The sequence below is a fragment of the Schistocerca cancellata genome, chromosome 7 (assembly GCF_023864275.1).
Source record: "Schistocerca cancellata isolate TAMUIC-IGC-003103 chromosome 7, iqSchCanc2.1, whole genome shotgun sequence".
In the NCBI taxonomy this organism is placed as follows: domain Eukaryota; kingdom Metazoa; phylum Arthropoda; class Insecta; order Orthoptera; family Acrididae; genus Schistocerca; species Schistocerca cancellata.
The window spans coordinates 547,737,140-547,754,394 of record NC_064632.1 but is presented as its reverse complement, the minus strand read 5'-3'; positions in this window follow the sequence as shown (position 1 = coordinate 547,754,394).

Sequence of the window (17,255 nt, the reverse complement as noted above, 5' to 3'; positions counted from 1 at the left end):
TGGCCTCAGACAAGGTCTGCTGGAGGAAGGAGGTGGCATGGGTTACATCGTCAGGGTGGTGGTAGGAGCAGGGGTGGCTATCAACCTGGGTGGAAAGGGTATCCCGGTAGGCATTCCAGTTGGCACGGGAATAGTCATGGACGTACTTAGGGGGAGGGTCATTATGAGGGTCAAGGCGGGGGTGACGACCGTCGGAAACGGTGAGGAGGAAACGGTGAGGAGGAAACGGTGAGGAGGACAGGGAGATGGTCGCTACCAATATGCTCCAGGACATCCACCATTATGCGGCCAAGGAGGTTGGGGGAGGAAAGGATAACATCGGGAGTGGAGTTGGATTTGGGACGGGTGTGCTGGGGCATGGGGATGAAGTCGCCTTGAAGGGAGGAGAGGAACCGATGCCACCGCCGTAACTGGGCGGCGGAAAGACTATGGATGTTGAGTTCGGCGGCGATCACGTAGGAGGAGAAGGTACGGTCGATGTGGGAGAGGAAGTCGAAGGGAATAGGGGCGTTAGGGCGGACATAGATGGTGGCGCAGGTGATGGTAAGGCCGGGGAAGAAGAGACTAAGGATCAGGTGTTCGGTGGGGTCGGGAAGGAGAGGTTGGAGCTGAACGGGGATCTGGTGATGGTGACCAATGGTAACTCCGCAACGCGCAGTCGGGAGGAGATTATCAGAGAGGGGAAGGAGGTAGGGCAAAGTGTGGATGGTGTGGTGGGGTTGGAGGAAGGTTTCATTGAGAAGGAAGGCATCCATGCTGTGGGTGGCAGGAAGAGGTTCTTGTTGGCGGGAAGGGAGCGGGTGTTGTTGAAAAGGATATGGTGCTGTCGCGCCATGACAGGGAATTAGACAATGGTGTCAAGACAGGAGAAGGTGAAATGGGCCTGGTTGTTGGAGTAGGTGGCATACATTTTCAAGTGGAAAATGGAACAGGCAGCAAGGGAGACCTGTTGCAGGGTGTGAGGGCGCTGGAAAGGGTGGACGTTTTGTAGGACAATGGTGAGGAACCTGATGATGTCCTCAGCGGTGGGGGGGGGGGAGGGGGACGAAGGGAATTGCCAGGAGGGGTGGGGGCGTCCAGACAATGGACAGGGACAGTGAGTTCAGGAGTGGTCGGAGGGGGTCAGGCTTTACACTTTTGGGAGTAGGTGGGATGGGGGAGATTGCAGGTATTGCAGGAGGGAGGGGATTGAAGGTTAGGGCACTGCCGGAGGAAGTGCACTTGCCTGCAATGCGGGCTGGTGGGGGCATCACAGCATTCGGCTGTTGGGTGTGCGTTATAGCGCAGGCACCTCTGGCAGCGCAAGGATTGAGGAGAGGAATGGGAGGGGTCGACCTTATAGCGCTGGTTGAAGAGGAGGGCATCCTCCTTCAGGAGACGGTAAATGGAGGGGGCGTCCTCAGAGAAAACCCGCATAAAGCGAGTGGGGCCGGCCAAGTTGAAAATGCGGCGGACCGCCCGCACCTCCAGCGTGGGATGCACCTTGAGCTCCGCCAACACCTCCTCCTCCGTGATCGACGGACTGAGCTGAGTGATCACGGCGGTAAGGGTCGGCGGGCGACGCGGGGGTTGGGGTTGGCGGGTAGGAGATGGAGAAGGAGCAGGGGTGAAGGAGGCGTTGGGGCCAAAACGGGTGATGGGGAGGCAGGAGAGGATGTCAGTATGGAGGGTTGGGCTTGGGGAGGAGATGAGAACGGAATCCCGTCTGGGAGTTAGGAGAGAGATGAGGGCACCAGGGAAGTGTTGGCGGCAGAGAAGGAGGGAGAGATCCCGGGCCTCGAGAAGGGAAGGATCGGGACGGGAGAGGAGGTATTTGTATAACAAGGTGGGGGAGGAGGAGGAGGAGGAGGCGGAGGGAGCAGGGCCAGGCAGGGAGACATCCATGGCATCCTGGGGGGGAAGGAGGACGGGGCGGGGCCTTCTTGGGAGCGGAGGAGGTGGTGGTGCCACTAGGGCATTTAACGGCGGCAGAAGGGAGGGTGGTGACATGAGGGACGGGAGCTATAGGGAGGTGGCGGGAGGTGGCAGGTCCCGGCGTGGACGCAGCAGTGGGCGCCGGAGATGGTGACGGTGAAGGCGACGGCGACGGCGATGGTGGTGGCGGTGATGGCGAAGGCGATGGGGAGAGTTGGGCATGGGCAGTGGCCCGATGGGCCACCACCCTAGCTGGAGCTGCAGTGACAGGCTGGGGGAGTGGGGGGGGAAAGCATCAGAGGGAGAGGAGCGGAAGGAAGAAGCTGGAGAGGGGGCGACAAAGAGCGAGGGCGAAGGGAGAGTGAGAAGAGGCGGGATGGGAAGAGGGGGGTGTGACTGGGCACACCATGTGTTGGTGGTGGTGGCGGCGGAGGGCGAAGTATAAACTATGGCGGTGGTGGTAGTGGTAGTGGTGGTGGGGGCTGACATGGCGACAGGGAGAGACAAAAATGCACAGGACGAAAGGAAAGGAAAAAACTGAGGACAGACAAAGACGAAGACGGATGAAGACGAAGACGGATGAAGACCAGAGTCCCACGCTGCTGGCGCTGGCGCTGACGCTGACGCTGACGCCGACGACGGCTGGCAGGAATGCCGAACCTGCTGCTGCCGCCGCGGACGGGGCCGGGGCCGCCGCCGCTGCTGCTGGAGGGCTGGCTGGCTGGCTGGACGGCTGCTGCTGCTGCTGCTGCTGGAGGGCAGGCTGGCTGGACCGCTGCTGCTGGAGGGCTGGCTGGCTGCTGCCGGCTGGACCGCTGCTGCCAGCCGGGACCGCTGCTGCTGCTGCACGGTTGGACCGCTGCTTCTCGGCGAGCTGGCTGGCTGGCTGGCTGGCACCTGAAAACCTAGCGCTTCGATTAGTGCTGGAACGGCACAATCGAAGGGTGGTATCCTTGCGGAGTACCGCCGGAGATGCCCCCTAGCGAGCTCACAGCCCCCCTTAAATGCGCGTGAACACGCAAACTTTCCCCTTTCCCACCAGCGGGAGACACCAAAGCTGCGACTGCCACAGCGGCGCCACCGCCAGAAACGGAGGCGACTGCTTCACACTATGCGCTGCGGCGCGCTCTTCAAAACAGCAAATTTACTACGGCTCAGTCATTACTTCTGATATGTTTCCAACGTTTTGATAAATTTCGTCATTACCACATAATTTCGAACTTTGCGTAGTTTCTTATGGGTCACGTATTTCCGTAAAGTTTTTCTTTTGCAATATTTCTAGTTTATCTAAATTATAGTTTCATACTGGGCATCTGCTTGCATGCAGACATTATGGTTTCGCTACTGTAGTTTACAGTTCACGAATATGCTCGCAGAACATGCACGTTTGAGCAGAAATTTACCACAGCCTGAAATAGAACCCAGACCAACCTTATGGCAGGCGATCAATCTACCACAGCGCCATGCGGCGTACCAAAAAAACGATTTACGTTAGGTGATGAAAGATGACTGGGAACTTTCGAAGTCGATTTGCTCGAGAATTTTTGATAGCTGCAGCGAACTGCTGTGGCTGTTTAATATTTGACTTCTGAACTTCACGTACCATAAATATTGTCTCATGGCCTGGTGACCAGCCGTAGAACATGGTGAACACATCACAACAAAACTTCTCATTAGAATTTCGCCTCCTGTCTGGATGGTCGATTTCTCAGCACTCCTCACCAAGTGCGTGTACATCTAGACGGTACGTCACTAACAGAAACTCCACTCATCTATCGCGATACATTGTGCCAAGTACACCAGAATGGTCGGGCGTTTTGCACGTATATACGGACGATTGCCAACTATTGTAGGCAGAGTATGTAGGATGCACCTTTCTCTGTCCACAAATACAACACAGTAACACGTGTTTTTCTGAGGAGGTTGAAGCTATACTAGAAGCATTAAAACATGTAAAATCCCTTCAGGTTTCCTATGCGATTTGATGTCAGTTTCAGAGTGTCTAAGATGTAAGAATTGGTATTCCAAAACAAGTAAGTTCGTCTTAGTAATCATTTGGCAGTGCTTCCAGTGTGAAATTAAGTCAGACAATAGAATTTCTGAAGGTTAAATCTCTCTGCGGCACCAATCATAACGAAGACGTCACAAAATCTGGAACTGTAATCTAGCTCAAACTTTCGCCTTATTACACTCCTGGAAATTGAAATAAGAACACCGTGAATTCATTGTCCCAGGAAGGGGAAACTTTATTGACACATTCCTGGGGTCAGATACATCACATGATCACACTGACAGAACCACAGGCACATAGACACAGGCAACAGAGCATGCACAATGTCGGCACTAGTACAGTGTATATCCACCTTTCGCAGCAATGCAGGCTGCTATTCTCCCATGGAGACGATCGTAGAGATGCTGGATGTAGTCCTGTGGAACGGCTTGCCATGCCATTTCCACCTGGCGCCTCAGTTGGACCAGCGTTCGTGCTGGACGTGCAGACCGCGTGAGACGACGCTTCATCCAGTCCCAAACATGCTCAATGGGGGACAGATCCGGAGATCTTGTTGGCCAGGGTAGTTGACTTACACCTTCTACAGCACGTTGGGTGGCACGGGATACATGCGGACGTGCATTGTCCTGTTGGGACAGCAAGTTCCCTTGCTGGTCTAGGAATGGTAGAACGATGGGTTCGATGACGGTTTGGATGTACCGTGCACTATTCAGTGTCCCCTAGACGATCACCAGTGGTGTACGGCCAGTGTAGGAGATCGCTCCCCACACCATGATGCCGGGTGTTGGCCCTGTGTGCCTCGGTCGTATGCAGTCCTGATTGTGGCGCTCACCTGCACGGCGCCAAACACGCATACGACCATCATTGGCACCAAGGCAGAAGCGACTCTCATCGCTGAAGACGACACGTCTCCATTCGTCCCTCCATTCACGCCTGTCGCGACACCACTGGAGGCGGGCTGCACGATGTTGGGGCGTGAGCGGAAGACGGCCTAACGGTGTGCGGGACCGTAGCCCAGCTTCATGGAGACGGTTGCGAATGGTCCTCGCCGATACCCCAGGAGCAACAGTGTCCCTAATTTGCTGGGAAGTGGCGGTGCGGTCCCCTACGGCACTGCGTAGGATCCTACGGTCTTGGCGTGCATCCGTGCGTCGCTGCGGTCCGGTCCCAGGTCGACGGGCACGTGCACCTTCCGCCGACCACTGGCGACAACATCGATGTACTGTGGAGACTTCACGCCCCACGTGTTGAGCAATTCGGCGGTACGTCCACCCGGCCTCCCGCATGCCCAATATACGCCCTCGCTCAAAGTCCGTCAACTGCACATACGGTTCACGTACACGCTGTCGCGGCATGCTACCAGTGTTAAAGACTGCGATGGAGCTCCGTATGCCACGGCAAACTGGCTGACACTGACGGCGGCGGTGCACAAATGCTGCGCAGCTAGCGCCATTCGACGGCCAACACCGCGGTTCCTGGTGTGTCCGCTGTGCCGTGCGTGTGATCATTGCTTGTCCAGCCCTCTCGCAGTGTCCGGAGCAAGTATGGTGGGTCTGACACACCGGTGTCAATGTGTTCTTTTTTCCATTTCCAGGAGTGTAGTTGTATCGTTTGGCTGCATAGAATGCCTTTCATAAATGGCAAGAGGGCCTGAAATGTATCTCATTTATTCGGGGGAACTTATTATGCCTGTATTCAGTCTTTTACTCCCCGAAGACACTCGTTTCACGATGGCTGATATCAGTAATCTGGCGAATGAGGTTAAACCTATCAAGGATTTCAGTGCACCTTCGCCGCATTGGAATTACTCCAACTCCGTTCTGTGACTGCATGAATGCTGTGGGAGGTGGCCTCGATCCCATCCTCATTGCATATGCAAAACGGTAGGAGAACACATAATCGTTTTTGCGACGTCTGGTAGCAGAGTTTCCCATGAGTGTCACCAATCTATTTTCTTTGAGTAACCAAGCAAATTATAAAGAGCTTTTCAGATTTTAATAAGCTGCCATGTTTCTTTCGTGACATTGAGAACTATGTTAACATACGTGTCATGTTGATATGTACTGTATATGCACAACTGCTACGACTTAGGCGTGGTTCATTTGTATCGCCGTTGTTCTTATTCTTTTTTGCGTCATTTCTTAATCTCGTGTTTTCAAACAACTATCTTTGTAAAATTATCATATAGAATTTTACTCAGAATGACAAATACAGTTGCGAAACACGTACTCCTGTATTTATATTTGTGGCACAATACCATCGTTAATCGTTAAAGTTGTTGTTTGTTCCTCTTCCTTTTTCTTTCAGTTAATCATGCAAATTGTTTAATATTTTAGATACATGTCAATCAACAGTAGGCTTACAATACCCTTTATTATACTTGTCTGTCTGTTCTCATGTTACGTCATCAATTCGTGTCTTGTGCAGTTATTTACCAGTTTGGATAAATGGTTGTTGATACTGACAAGAAATGAAAACCTTGGACTGTTTCTATATGAGGTGTTCAGAGAAAAACCTTGAGTTTTTTATCCAACTACTGAGAAACACGGAAGTTTTTGCTTTCACATAGATACTTTTTTCAGTCCTCGGCGCCAACTTGTTTGTGCTCCGCTTGAATTTCTAATCCCTGTCATTTTCTCCTTACACCTAGAAGGTGGCGACATTCAATAGGTTGTTTGTCCTGTGGGGAAATCTTCACCAATTTCTCCCCTTCAGTTCTCACTTGTGCTGAGTCGCTAATGACTACCTCGCGCGCGTGACGTCACCCTACCGCACTCTTCTTCCTACACCTTCTCCTGATTCCCTATTGCCTCGCTTCATTAGCACGTGTTATTCTTGCCGAACAACAAGCAAATATTAAGATGATACACTCAAACAGAATCGTTTCCTGCTACAGATGCCCGCTCGGACATTCTCAGATGCGTCATAGAAATATCCGAACTTTCAGTGGGCTTCAGTTGAATTTTAACTAGCTGTAGGTTTATTGTCTAACAGCTTTTAGGCCTGCTGAAACAACAGCTTTTCGCTACACAGTTTCTGTACGTATTCTCCGACGATGCGTGTAGGGTTTCCTGCACCAAACTTTCATAGCCGTTCGGCACTCGAAAGTCGTTTTAATGTATAATCACAACACAGACGGAATAGTTAATTCAGTAATGACAGTAAACGTAAAAGATATTTTGGCCTTGCTGGTAAATGACTTGGAGCAAACGATTCCATATTATACGTGTCATTTCATTAGAGAAAGAAGGATTGCTCTTGCCTTAAGCATTAGAAGAAAACGTAATTCTGAAGGTGCAGAATTTGTGAATAGCTGCATAAGGAACATGATGTAAAATCAGTTTACAATTTTCTTACACCAGGTGTCGTAAAGAGGTTTCATCCATGTGTACTCAATAAGTGTCAAATGTTGAAACAGATCGATAGCACACAATAAAAATATTATTGTAAGTTTAAGAACCTTCAACATTGCAGCGCGTCAGCAATCGTTGGTCAATATATTAAAAAACTAAAAAGCCGCCTCGATTGCGAAAAAAGCACCTAGTGTTAAGAGTTAACCCAGGTTTCGGCGTAGATAACTACACCTTGTTCAGAACAACAATAAAACCCACGAGTGCCTAAGAAGACCTTTGTCAATGATTAAAATAACACCATTGCTATACATTTATAAACGAAAAAGAAAAGGAAAACCCAAACGGTACTTATGTACAAAGTCAAAACCACTACTTAAGTTAATGGTGTACGCTCCACCTCACACCGTCCTATGTTCGATGGGCCATGACCCGCCATAAATTGCGGCTACAAATGGTCGCTCGCTTACAAGCCTGACCCGCTATCTATGCACATGCGCAAGACAAGGGAAGTTACTTGAATGCGCATGCGCATACGAATACGAGAAAGTTTATACATGGGTCGGGGCTAAATGGTCCATATATTCCCAACCTTGGATCAACGTATATCAAAAAATTAAATGGATAGAACAAGAGGCGAGCTAAATAGGAGATGAAATCTAGAAATAACCGCACACGGTTGCTTATGCTAGTAGAGAAACTTATATATGAAGCTATCTATGACAAAAGGAGGAACTCATAAAAACTATATCTAAAGCCAGTGGTTAGCCTGGGGGGCGACGGGGGGGGGTGGGGGGTGAGGGTGAGGGGACGTAATCTAAAGACGTCGTGGTAATAAAGATATAGGGATAAAACGTGAGGTGTTCAACGATGAATGTGATTTTAGCCAGGTTACGTGCTAGTCTCGGATGAGTGGTGTGAAATGAGACAGAATGTGGCCCGGAGTCCGTTGCTTGTTTATGGATGAGAGGTGCAAATGTGAAGGGGATACGATGCGTTTCGTAGACAATACGGCGATACTCTCTAGTGGTGGAAACCTCGATAACGACTATGCATTCCCTCACTTTCCCAAGCAGATCAACGCCGGGCCACTGTCACATGCGAGTGCTCCCACACCTAGTTATCGTACGGGTCGATCAGTCTGCCGAATGGCGAACCACCCTTTCAAACTGCTCACAACGCTGTATCACGCGAGTACGTAACGTCTTCGTACGCTTCGCAGTGATAGTAAATATCTTATACTGTTCGTACCCATTCTACATCGTACCAGATGTGATAACAACATTATACACGAACAGCACTAAGGCACTTTGGTGGCCATTTTACCTGTAACAACAAATTCCACCTCCACTCATTTACAAAACCGCGGATGGTGTTTATGTGTACGAAGTTACATTGTCGTCTGCCCATGTCTTGCGTGTGATACAAGTGGCGTAATAAAGTTAAACAAATTTTATTTATTCCATTCTTTTCTACTGATTACCAATGTTGCAAAACATACAGTTGGTCAAAATATGTTACTGCAAAGTTTACCGTTCGCTGGCTTAGTAATACTACATATACAACGCTCTGTGACTGCAGGAAATTTACAGAGTTCAAATATCTAGTTTAACTGTTATTGACTAAACATTTACAAACTTCTGAATAATACGGGTGACAACTTATATGTCCCATCAGTCTGCTGTTTGTTCCTTAATGCTCCCTTTTTTCTTCTTTTATAGTCGCACTGTGAAGCAAACAAGTACAAATTTATCATTCTTGTTCTTCAAACCATTTCTGTTGTTCCTTTTCGTTCATTACTTTCTTCTTTGCTTCAGATTCTTTTCATGTGGGTGGGCACCTGTCCTCTCTCAGCACATCATTACCCAGTCTGCCATTATATACTAAAACAGTGAGATTTTGTACGTTAAACTCTTACATTTAGAAAGCAAATCCATACAACGCTCAATAATCTACAGGATTTAGGAACATATTAACTGGAACATTACCTTCCTAGGCAAGAATCTGGCCCTTTTTATTTGTCTCTCACTGACGCATTCCACAGCTCAGGTAGCACCTGTCTCCTTGTTACTATCTGGAATCAGGAAAAGATAGCAGTAGATGGTTCAAAATGGCTCTGAGCACTATGGGACTTAATATCTGAGGTCACCAGTCCCCTAGAACTTAGAACTACTTAAACCTAACTAACCTAAGGACATCACACACATCTATGCCCGAGGCAGGATTCGAACCTGCGACCGTAGCGGTCGCGCGGTTCCAGACTGAAGCGCCTAGAACAGCTCGGCCACCCCGGCCGGCCTAGCAGTAGATGGTAGTAGTCATGTTAACGCGAGTTTCAAATGGATACGTACAATGATCTGCTGTGCCCAATTACTTGTGTCAAAGATGTGAATGAGATTACTTCCAAGACATGCAACATTTTCGGAAATATTAACAGTTTATGTAAAGAGAAACGCCCTTGTAAACAACTGTAGACACAAGTAAGCTACATTCTCTTTTCTATTATTTCTTCACAAATATTCATTTTGCTGTACCACGCGATACAGAAGCTCAAGTTTGACATTACATGAATCACCATGCTCCACATTCCACAAAAACTACAAAGTCAAGAACGGTCATGGTTAGTTGCATTTAAAGTAATATTGCTCAGGACTTTATAAATTTTGATGAAGTTAAATAATTTTGTCGAAAATATCTTTTAGTAGGTGAAATCGGAGACTCTGCTTATTGTTCTGAATTGGCCACATACTAGATGTTGTTACCAAATTAGGGGTCTACAGAACATTAAGTACATATATATTTTTTGTAAGAACTGATTTGCTTACGTGATGTCTCATCTTACTGGTACTTGCCATTATTTCATTGGGGTCAGACGTATACATGAGCTACTGCCACGTTTTTTTTATAAAACCTTACCATCACACGCTGCAGTCAGAGTGCTAATTGATCTAAACATGGATAACTATGCACCCGAAAATAGTAATCATCGTAACCTACACAACTGCAGTCGGAACTATACAGTGAGGTGACAAAAGTCATGGAAGTATCCCTGTCGTACGATCTGGGTGGCCAAATGATTCACTCGAATTGTCCAGAATGTTCTTCAAACCAATCCCGAAAAGTTGTGGCCGGGTGACTTGGTGCAAAGCCATTTATAAACATTTCATCGTTGTTTGGGAACATGAAATCCAGAATGGCTGCAAATGGTCTCCATGCAGCCAAACGTAATCATTTCCAGTCATTGATTCATGTAAATATAGGTCACACTATTATGGGACCACCAACAGTTTGCACACTACCTTGTTGGCTACTTGGCTCTATGGCTTCGTGGGGTCTGCATCACACTCGAACCAGACCATCAGCTCTTCCTCTTCTTCTTCTTCTTCTTCTTTTTCTGACTCATCAGTCTTCTGACTGGTTTCATGCGGTCTGCTAGGAATTCTTCTCCTTTGCCGACCTCTTCATCTCAGAATAGCGCTTGCAACCTACCTCCTCAATTATCCGCTGGATGTATTCCGATCTCTGTCGCCCTCTACAGTTTTTGCTCTCTACAGCTCCCTCTAGTACCATACAAGTCATTCCCTGATGTCTTAACAGATGCCCTATCATCCAGTCCCTTCTCGTTGTCAGCGTTCTCCACACATTCCTTTCCTCTCTGATTCTGCACAGAACCTCCTCATTCCTTACCTTATCAGCCACCTAATTTTCAACAATCTTCTGTAGCACCACATCTCAAATGCTTCGATTCTCTTCTGTTCCGGTTTTCCCACAGTCCTTGTTTCACTACCATGCAATGATACTCCAAACGTACATTCTCAGAAATTTCTTCCTAAATTTAAGGTCTATGTTTGATTCTAGTAGATTTCTCTTGTGCAGGAATCCCTTTTTGGCAGGCTTTTGATGTCGTCCTTGCTCCGTCCGTCACTGGTTGGTTATTTTGCTGCCTAGGTAGAAGAATTCCTTAACTTCATATACTTCCTGACCATTTATTTCTGTATTTACACGTCATGTTCCGTAGTCCCAAATTGAGGAGTGAATCTCCAAGGTCATGGAATGTATCAGTAAATGAAATTACAGTATAAAAGTAATAAGAAACAAAAATAAAATAATTATGAACCCAAAAAAGTCAGTCCATATGTTTACGCAAACGCTATCAACAATAAAACAAGAATCAGCTTAATTTTTCAAGGAACTCATCGACAGAATAGAAGGAATGCGTCATGAGGAAACTCTTCAGTTTCGATGTAAAAGCGCGTGGATTACTGCTAAGATTTTTGAATCTGAGTGGTAGCTTACTGAAAATGGATGCAGCAGCATTCTGCACACCTTTCTGCACCAGACTTAAGGAAGTCCGATTAAAATGCAGGTTTGATTTCTGCTGGGTATTAACCGAGCGAATGCTGCTTATTCTTGGGAATAAGCTAATATTGTTAGCAAGAAACGACAGTAAGGAATATATACGTTGAGAGTCCAATGTCAAAATACCCAGACTCGTGAACAGAGGTCGACAAGAGGTTCGTGAACTTACACCACTTATTGTCCGAACCCCAAAATATAACACCATACGACATAAGCGAATGAAAATAAGCAAAGTAGATTAATTTTCGTGTCGAACGATCACTCACTTCAGATACCGTTCGATGAGTAAAAATGACAGCATTAAGTCTTTGAACAAGACCCTGAACGTATGCTTTCCACGACAGTTTACTATCTATCTGAACACCTAGAAATCTGAACCGTTTAGTTTCACTAATCATATGCCCATTCTGAGAAATTAAAACGTCAGGTTTTGTTAAATTGTGTGTTAGAAGCTGTAAAAACTGAGTCTTATTGTGATTTAGCGTTAGTTTATTTTTTGCAAGCCATGAATTAGGTCTTGTACTGCACTATTTGAAACCGAGCCCATGTTGCAGACAACATCCTTTACTACCAAGCTAGTGTCATCAGCAAACAGAAATATTTTAGAGTTACCCCTAATACTAGAGGGCATATAACTTATATAAATAAGGAACAGGAGGGCATATCATTTATCTAAATAAGGAACAGGAGTGGCTCCAACACTGATCCCGGGAGCACCCCCCTCCCCCCCCCCCCCCAATTGACCATACCCCATTCAAACCCCACATCACAGATATTCTCAAGATTGTGAATAATGACCTTTTGCTGTCCGTTGCTAAATAGGAGGTGAACCAATTGTGAGCTACTCCCCATATTCCGTATGGTCCAACTTCTGGAGCAATATTTTGTGATCAACACAATCAAACGCCTTAGTTAAATAAAAAATATGCCTAGCGTTCGAATCCTTTTGTTGAACCCGTCCAGTACCTCACAGAGAAAAGAGAATATTGCAATTCCGGTTGTTGAACGTCTTCTAAAGCCGAACTTTACATCTGATAGCAAGTAGTGTGACATAAAATGATCAATTATCCTTGCATACACAGCCTTTTCAATAACTTTAGCAAACACTGAAAGAGTAGAAATAGGTCTAAAATTGTCTACATTATTCCTATCTCCTTTTTTGTAAAGCGGCTTATCAATGAGTACTTTAATCGTTCAGTAAAGTGACCATTCCTAAAGGAAAAATTACAAATATGGCTAAATTCAGGGCTAACATGTTCAGCACTGAACTTTAATATTATGCTAAGCACTCCAGAGTCCTTAGTCTTCAGTGATTTAATTACTGACTCAATCTCCCCCTTGCATGTATCACAGAGCAGTATTTCAGACATCTATCTCGGAAATTCATTTGCCAAGGAAAGTTATATTATTCCCTGTAGAAACTAAATTTTTATTTAATTCACCATCAATGCCCTGAAAATGATTGTTAAATACTGTACATATATCTGACTTATCAGTAACAGATATATTTTTAGTACGAACAGATTTTATACCATCGACCTTGTGCTGCTGACCACACACTTCCTTCACAACTGACCATATGGTTTTAATTTTATCCTGTGAATTATCTATTCTATTTGAATACCACATACTCTTTGCTTCCTAATAAAATTTTGAAGTACCTTACAATACAGTTTGTGATGCGCTACCGTAGCTTGATTGTGACTACTCCTAACATTTTGATATAATTTCCACTTTGTTCTAATTGATATCCTTATCCTATTATACAGCCACCTGGGCTGCCTATTGCTGCTAGTACCCCGTTTAGAACGTTCTGATGGAAAGCAACTCTCCAAAAGCATGAGAAATGTGTTAACGAAAGCATTATATTTGTCAGCTATGTTATCGGCACTATAAATATCCTACCACTCTTCTTCCTCGACAAAGTTTAAAAAACTCTGTATTTCTGTTGGATTAACTTTCTTACATAGTTTATAATTATATGAGACATTTGTTCGAGTACAAAAGCCTTTTAGTGTTAAAATTTGTGCATCAAGGTCTGAAAGGCCATTCACCCTTTTACTAACACAATGCCTATCTAATAATGAAGAATAAATAAAAATATTGTCTATGGCTGTGCTACTGTTCCCCTGCACCCTAGTTGGAAAAAAACAGTCTGCATCAGATCATATGAATTTAGGAGATCTACCAACATTCTTTTTCTTGCACCATCATATACAAAATTTATACTGAAATCACCACATATAACTAATTTCTGGTACTTCCTACAAAGAACCCTCTCTAGCTTGCGCAGAAATCCTCTGTTGTCAGAGTCAGGGGACGTATAAACAACCACAATTAGAAGTTTAGTTTCACTAATTTCAACTGCTCCTGCACAACCTTCAAATATCTATTTAATGCAGTGCTGTGGTACGTCTATGGACTCAAATGGAATACTGATTTTTACGTACATAGCCACTCCCATCCCACAAGGAACTACTTGAAAAACAGCCAGCCAATCTGTATGCTGGTAAAAGGAAGCCTCCGAATTGTCAAATTATTTAAGTAGTGCTCCAATATTCCAATAATTTCAGAGTCAACATCTACAAGAAGTTGACTAACTTTATCTCTAATACCTTTTATATTTTGATGAAATATGCTATTTCCTTCTCTACTTGGAAACATGACTTCCTCTGAAGGTGAGCCTTTAGTTAGAGTGACTTCCTTTAAGCAGGTATACATATCAGCTGACTTCAGTCTAAAAAAGGTGCAGCTCTAACATCAACTACTACAGGAATTTTTCCATGAGAGACCCCACCACCACCACCACCATCACCACCACCCACTACACTGTCACCTATAAGCTTAGCCAGCCTCCCCTTCCCATACCTAGTGAGGTGCAGGCCATGCCTAGTGAAATCCAATCTACTGATAGACCCAACTGGCACCACTAAAATATGACCCATGCCCCCTACCATCAACGCCCTCTCCAGCCCCACGATAACGCGCCTAAACAGCCGCATTAAGATGAGGCTGATCATGACGCTGAAACAGATGCAAAAAATGCACATTAATGCCACCAGTTTGAGTAGCTGTCTTTACCAGGTCCCTCATACACCATATTCCCCATCCTTATGAAGACTGTTCCCTGTTCCACCCACTATCACTACCTGATCTTCCATCATAAAAATCCTACATAACTCCCGTATGCTGTCAGTCACCTGAGCCAACCCTGGAGTAGGCTTCACAATAATGGTGACCTAGTACTCACTCCCCAACACTTCCTGCAACTGCTGGTCTACACCCTTACCATACAAACTACCTAGCAGCAGAACCTTCTTCTTTTTGTTAGATCTTGCAACTGACTTAGGCCTCCTAACTGCTGAAGAATGCTGCACATTCCCTCCATCAACAGCTACAAGAGGCTCCTCTCCACTCAACTCTGACAGTTGGTCAAATGTATTGCATATACGCAAAATACACTCCTGGAAATTGAAATAAGAACACCGTGAATTCATTGTCCCAGGAAGGGGAAACTTTATTGACACATTCCTGGGGTCAGATACATCACATGATCACACTGACAGAACCACAGGCACATAGACACAGGCAACAGAGCATGCACAATGTCGGCACTAGTACAGTGTATATCCACCTTTCGCAGCAATGCAGGCTGCTATTCTCCCATGGAGACGATCGTAGAGATGCTGGATGTAGTCCTGTGGAACGGCTTGCCATGCCATTTCCACCTGGCGCCTCAGTTGGACCAGCGTTCGTGCTGGACGTGCAGACCGCGTGAGACGACGCTTCATCCAGTCCCAAACATGCTCAATGGGGGACAGATCCGGAGATCTTGCTGGCCAGGGTAGTTGACTTACACCTTCTAGAGCACGTTGGGTGGCACGGGATACATGCGGACGTGCATTGTCCTGTTGGAACAGCAAGTTCCTTTGCCGGTCTAGGAATGGTAGAACGATGGGTTCGATGACGGTTTGGATGTACCGCGCACTATTCAGTGTCCCCTCGACGATCACCAGTCGTGTACGGCCAGTGTAGGAGATCGCTCCCCACACCATGATGCCGGGTGTTGGCCCTGTGTGCCTCGGTCGTATGCAGTCCTGATTGTGGTGCTCACCTGCACGGCGCCAAACACGCATACGACCATCATTGGCACCAAGGCAGAAGCGACTCTCATCGCTGAAGACGACACGTCTCCATTCGTCCCTCCATTCACGCCTGTCGCGACACCACTGGAGGCGGGCTGCACGATGTTGGGGCGTGAGCGGAAGACGGCATAACGGTGTGCGGGACCGTAGCCCAGCTTCATGGAGACGGTTGCGAATGGTCCTCGCCGATACCCCAGGAGAAACAGTGTCCCTAATTTGCTGGGAAGTGGCGGTGCGGTCCCCTACGGCACTGCGTAGGATCCTACGGTCTTGGCGTGCATCCGTGCGTCGCTGCGGTCCGGTCCCAGGTCGACGGGCACGTGCACCTTCCGCCGACCACTGGCGACAACATCGATGTACTGTGGAGACCTCACGCCCCACGTGTTGAGCAATTCGGCGGTACGTCCACCCGGCCTCCCGCATGCCCACTATACGCCCTCGCTCCAAGTCCGTCAACTGCACATACGGTTCACATCCACGCTGTCGCGGCATGCTACCAGTGTTAAAGACAGCGATGGAGCTCCGTATGCCACGGCAAACTGGCTGACACTGACGGCGGCGGTGCACAAATGCTGCGCAGCTAGCGCCATTCGACGGCCAACACTGCGGTTCCTGGTGTGTCCGCTGTGCCGTGCGTGTGATCATTGCTTGTACAGCCCTCTCGCAGTGTCCGGAGCAAGTATGGTGGGTCTGAGACACCGGTGTCAATGTGTTCTTTTTTCCATTTCCAGGAGTGTATAACTGTCTGAATACTTCCTCCTCCTAGCTGCCTTCTTGCCAACTGCCAGTTCCCATTCCCCACCACAATTAACCCTCCTCAACCTATCTATTTTCCCCTTGGCGCGTTGTATCCGCACCTGAAGGGCACAGATCTTATGCTCCTGCTCCTCTATCAACTTATTTTCTACTACGTATTCTGCATTCCCAGGAGAGGGGAGGATCTCGTTAGAATGCCCACTGGCTTCTGCACTGCATTCCCCCCAGTGAAAATACTTTGTACAAATCCCACACCGTAACCCACTACTCACAAACCTACGACAGAGCTCACATTTCTCACTCGTGGTAAAATTTTACAGTTACTGAAAACAAACTATACATCTACTGTTACCGAAGTTCAGTTACACCAGTAGAACTATTCATAGAACTAACAATAGTGGTCTCCAAATTCTCTGTCTACTAAGAAAGCAACTACTAGTATTAATATTACTACTCAACAGATAAAACCAAAACCAACAAAATTTCTCCAAATAATTAGCTGAAACCAAAACTTCAAGCGGCCACTGGAACACTCAACGCAGTTAGAACACTGAATGAAAATGTTACTGAAATTTTTCACTAAAAACAATAAGAAACGTCAGCTGAAAACTAAAGCACGAAGTTTACTAAACGACTTTAAGGTACAGAAAAAAATAAAAAATACAGCGAGCGAACGTTTCCAAAAGTTTATTAAATCGTTGTCTCTCTACAAACACCACG